At 24.2% G+C, this 5423-nt stretch overlaps 1 protein-coding gene across 2 annotated transcripts in view; it reads right to left on the bottom strand.

Annotated features, from left to right (window-relative positions):
- Positions 1-5136: 5136 nt before the first annotated feature.
- The window catches only part of LOC101505937 (homeobox-leucine zipper protein ANTHOCYANINLESS 2-like), a 7325-nt gene continuing 7038 nt past the window's right edge, over positions 5137-5423 (bottom strand). For both annotated transcript variants that reach the window (XM_073363400.1, XM_073363401.1), the window contains exon 10: positions 5137-5423. This exon is cut by the window's right edge and continues 468 nt beyond it. The gene's annotated coding sequence lies outside the window, so the exon portion shown is untranslated.

The raw sequence follows: 5423 nt of genomic DNA, 5'->3' as shown, positions 1-5423 counted from the left end.
AATTACAGAACTGCCACTCAGCTTGTTAGGCTTAGGCAGAACCCATCCTCTTGCAGCATAGCTTTGATCTTGACATGTCCTTGCTTTTTCTCTTTAATCAGAGTGCAAGGCTGTTTCTTTGACCATGTGAGCTGCATTTTTCGAAGACTTTAAGGTCTAGGTTGGCTTCACCTTTTGAGGTGATGTTGACAAGAGAGAAAAAGCCACCCTATGACATAGGACTGTCATACTCAGTCCGAGGATCAGATCTGGCAGCAACATGTGATCTTCCATTTTTGGCTTGTTTCAAGTTGCCTTTTGTTAACTTGACTTCTTCATGTATTAAAACGTGCAAGCCCATTAAATGTTCAGACTTTGGCCTTTGCACATGCTTGATAGGTTGCTTTCACTTTTGCTGACCTATCATCTGCCTATTCTGCCATCCTCTGCATACTAGATCTAGCCATATTCATCTTTTTCTTTTGACCTTTTGACTCTTAATTTTAAATGCTTGTTTATTCAAGTTTGACATTGTTATGCATTTGAATAAACACATTTGTTCTGGTGAGAGATCAGATTGTCCAAATCTGGAGTTTTTCAAATTGCAGCTCATCCTCACGTTTGCAGCAATTTCCATCCTCACGTGGGTTTTCCATCCTCAGGCCAAAATCACATTTTCCTTCTTTTTGCCTTAATGATTAATAACTTATTATTCTTAAATGAATACACTCAAGAGCGCATGCTAGTCCTTAACCACAATCATAATCTCTTAAGTAATTTTGTTATCATTAAAATCATTTGAGAGATTTTGTCTGAACAGTCTACAATTATTATAATTAAGTTGAATCCTCAAATTTCATTTTCTATTAAAAAATTTCTTCAAATTCCAAGAAATAATATTAAATAGAAAACATTCATATTTAATTTACTCCAAAACATCTCATATTTATTAATTTTATATTTAATTTAGTTTTATCTTTTTATTAAATAAAAATAAAAAGTTTTGAATTAATTTTTTTACTACCATGTTATTATTAGAACCAAAAAATAGTAAATAAAAATAAAAATTTAACATATATCTCTTTTCATTAAGAAGTGAATATCATACAAAAAAGTAAGTAAAAATTATATATTAAAATAAAAAATAGAAAGTTATGGTAAAAAGTTTAAAATACCATTTTTATTAATTTTTTGTAAATACTAAAAAAAAATGTGAACAAAATTAGGTGTTGACAATATATTTTAATAGGTATATTGTCTATATATATGAGAAAGTTGCCATAAATTTTCATAAATATTGGCGGTCCCTTGAAAAATTGACCTAGCAAATGATCACTACATATTTTTATGCATACCAATTATATTTCTAAGTCAAAGCAAAAAGATATCATACAAAATATGTACCCAAAATAAATATTATTTTGTTTTTTTAAGTTAAAAATTTATTAAAAAGAAAATTACGTAAGGACATAAACTTAATTCAAGGAAAAAAAATGACAAAAATTTCTCAAATTATATACATTTTCTATTCTTTTGATGGAAATTATATACTTTATAACATTATTTTGTATATTACTTTACTTTATCTTAGAAATCATCTTTGTAAATGAATGTTGACTAACAATAGAGTGATTTTATAAATTAATATTTGTTGTTTTTCTGGTTATCTTTGCGATTTGTTTCGCTAATATTTCTATTTTTTTTTAAATCTTGCAATATCTCTCATTCTTGAGCAATTCTAAAATATAAATTATCACCGATAACAAACATTTGGGTATTTGATATTCAACACTATAGTAAGATTAAGCTAGGCCGACCTAAACTTTGTAAGGACAAAATATGGCTTGTCAAATAAATTTAAGGGATAAGTCTAATCTATGATATATCGTATACTTATTTTTTAGTTTCGAGTCTAACTTTGATTGGAATCTGGTATGACTTGTTAACTTATTTAAAAGTATATTTTCTTTTAATATATTTGAATAAATGATAAGACATATCTTTAAATAAAATAACACATTAATACATTAATATAATTAAATTCTATTTTGATATTTAATACGACATTTCAAATAAATTGATTTTATATCATATTCTACTTTAATTCTATTTTATAATAACACACTTAAATATATCAAAAACTAAATAAGATTAATATACTTAAATTACTAAAAGTTCAATATCTAACTAAAAGATCAAAATTTAATATAATAATTATAATAATAATAAAATACATTATATATTTATTTAAATAAGCCAATCTGATAAACTTAAAACACTGTCTGTATAACATGTAGTCTAGCTTTTTAAATTAAATAGATTTTAAAAAGAATCTTAGTCTTGCATGCTTAAAAAAAAAAATCTAATCTGATTTAAATCTAATGTAAGTTAAGTTGTAGGCTCAAGTTATACTATATATTTTTTTTAAATCATATAGACTCAGACGAAACCAGACTAGTATATAATCACCACAGCATGGCCTTGACTAGGCTTTTTTTTAATGACCTAATATATAATTGCTACAGTCTTTAAGTTGACTTTCAAATGTCATAAAATGTGACTTGTGCAACGTAGAGTTAATTAATTTATGTGTTACTTTTCATTTCTCTTGCATTATTGATTTCATATGTTTGTATTAATTTTATTAAAATGAGATTTTCAATGCATTTTTATTTACAACTATTATTCTATCCATGACACGCATCTCACATTAGTTTCTTATATTTAACTATTTCAAATAGTTTTATTAGTAATAAAATTAAAAGAAACAAAAAGAATTTTTTTTTATTACTTTGTTGATATATTTATTTATATTGTTTTAACACTTTCAACTACAATTATATATAAATAAAACAATTTTAACAATAATAATTGTCAAGACATGACTACAAAATAAAATGAAAACTTGTAAATAATTTAATTATTTTTATCGACAAATGTATTGCTGAATAATATAATTCAATTATAAATAAATTTAACTCTTTAAAGTATTGTCGAATATTATTTTATTTTCTATTTTTTTTTTAAATTTTAAATTTAATCAATACAAAATTTATAATTATGTTTTTCTTAAAGAAAAACCATTGTTAGCATGGCCATAATAATAAGTTGAAGATACAAATTTAGAACAATCCCTTGAAAACATTAGAAAATATGTGAATCAAAGCACATACTGCAATTCAAAACCTCCATTATCATGAGGGGAGCATAAGCCATGTTAATTGTTATAGTACAAAACAAGAAGAAAAAAAAGAGCACAAAGCTTGAAGTATATCATAGGCAACACATGAAGATGAAAACAAACAAGGCTCTTGATGCTAAAACGGCAAATATCTTACATAATCCCAACTTTCCTTTCTCTGTCAGTTAATGCTCATAGACAACTCATGTCAGAACCTTATTGGTTAACCTCACTCACGCAAAGGATGAAAATGCCACAACTTTAACATTAAATGCATGGCAACGATTCTCCCAACAGATTCTGAAAACTCATTAAATGCATTTCAGACATATATCACCACCATGTCCTCTTTTCCGCGTCAAATATCGCAAGTACCCTCAATTTACTAAAACTACTTCACCAACTCAATACATAATTATTCATCCTAAATAAAATCATCAAAATTTATTTAATATTTTGATGTTTTAAATTAAATCCTAATAAATATTTTAAAGATATTTGTTAAACAATTAAAAATAATAATTTTATATTATAGAAGTATTAGAAGTTGTGTTTTTAAAATTTATAAAACCTTAAATTTATTTTTTAATATAAAATTTTTAATTTAATTTTTAAAAAGATACGATTAAAATACTTATTAACATGATCATATTACTATTCTTATATCTCATGTGTCATACATGTTAGAATATTTTACACAAACTTTAAGAAAAGCTATAAATGATAAAAGGTAAACATTAATTGAACAAAATTAAGTTTATTAAATTCCCTTGTCCATAATAATTGTCATACCATACGTGTTTGTTTTATCATAATTATATCATTAAGATGAATTTGTACTTTAGTCTCAAATTTAAATAAAAATAAATTAAAAAAATGTAATGTATTTAATGATTAACTTATATTTATATTTAAAATTGAAAGAACAGTTGATTATGGGATAGATGCAAAAGTCATGTATTTCATATTGTGTATTGTTTCAATAAGAATATTTTGATGTCACATATCATTTGTAATTTTATACTATCAGTAAAATATTTATTATTTTTTATTAGTATACTTTAATAAATTAATGGTTTATTTTATCATAAAAAATAATATCAACCAGAATAATTTTCTTAAAAAAATACGCATAATCAAATAAAAATATTTAAGATTTATTCATAAAATATAATGGATAGTAAATGTCAAATAATAAATTAATTGATAATAATAATATATAAATTAATTTAGTAAAAATAAATTATTTGATAAAATTAATCGTTGAATTATCTGATGAGTATAAAGTGATGGAAAAATATATTTTTATTTACTATTTTTAATTAAAATAATAGAAGTAAAAAATATATACTACTATAAATTGTAAACTCAAACATTACTTAAAATATTTTATTTTATTTATTGAAATAGCATTTTGATTTTAGTCAAACTATCGAATTCAAATTTGATATTGGATTTTAAGTACACAAGAATGTATAATCTTAAATTACCAGACGATATTGTTTAGTAAAGTTATCAATTAAGACTTTTTGACATATTTAAAAGACTTTGAAGAATAAATTTCAAATAAGCTAGTCACTCAAAAAAGGTCATATTACACTTTTAAAAAAAACTTAAAATCATATAAAAAAAACTCAAGTCAAAGTTGAACTCTAAGAATTCTAATTTTTTATAACAAATTACACATTTTACATGCAAAACTTAAGTTTTTTATATTTACTTTTTTATAATTAAAGTAATATAATAGAAGATAAAAGTATCATAAAATAAAATAATTTAGATGAACCTATATCATTACCTTAATAATAATAATAGATGTAAATAAACTCTTCTGCACAAATGTAAATTTCAACTTTAAAACTAAAATGTCGTAAGATTTGACTAAAAATTAGATATTTAACAAGAAACGGAAGGAATAATGGAATATAGTACATGTCAAAATAAAAATACACAACAATTAGATATAAATACTAGTATTATCAACAAACCTACAAACAAAACCTTTTTATTTGTAATAAAATTTTCTCAATTCCACTGTTACTTTCTTGTTTTCAAGCAAGGGGAACTAATATGAGGTCAACCCGAGTCAATACCCGAACCACAACCCTTGCCTTGTGTTAAGGAACCTAACCAAAACCCAAACCTAGATAGATATCCTTACCACCATGCAAGGAGTTTTTTTCATGTCTCATGAGTGGTTCGTTCTTGACTCAAACACCCCTCACACCCCGCGTCTTCCACACGCGCCAACAAATTACACTCT

The sequence above is a fragment of the Cicer arietinum genome, chromosome 7 (genome assembly GCF_000331145.2).
Source record: "Cicer arietinum cultivar CDC Frontier isolate Library 1 chromosome 7, Cicar.CDCFrontier_v2.0, whole genome shotgun sequence".
In the NCBI taxonomy this organism is placed as follows: domain Eukaryota; kingdom Viridiplantae; phylum Streptophyta; class Magnoliopsida; order Fabales; family Fabaceae; genus Cicer; species Cicer arietinum.
This window is presented reverse-complemented; position numbering and strand designations above follow the sequence as displayed.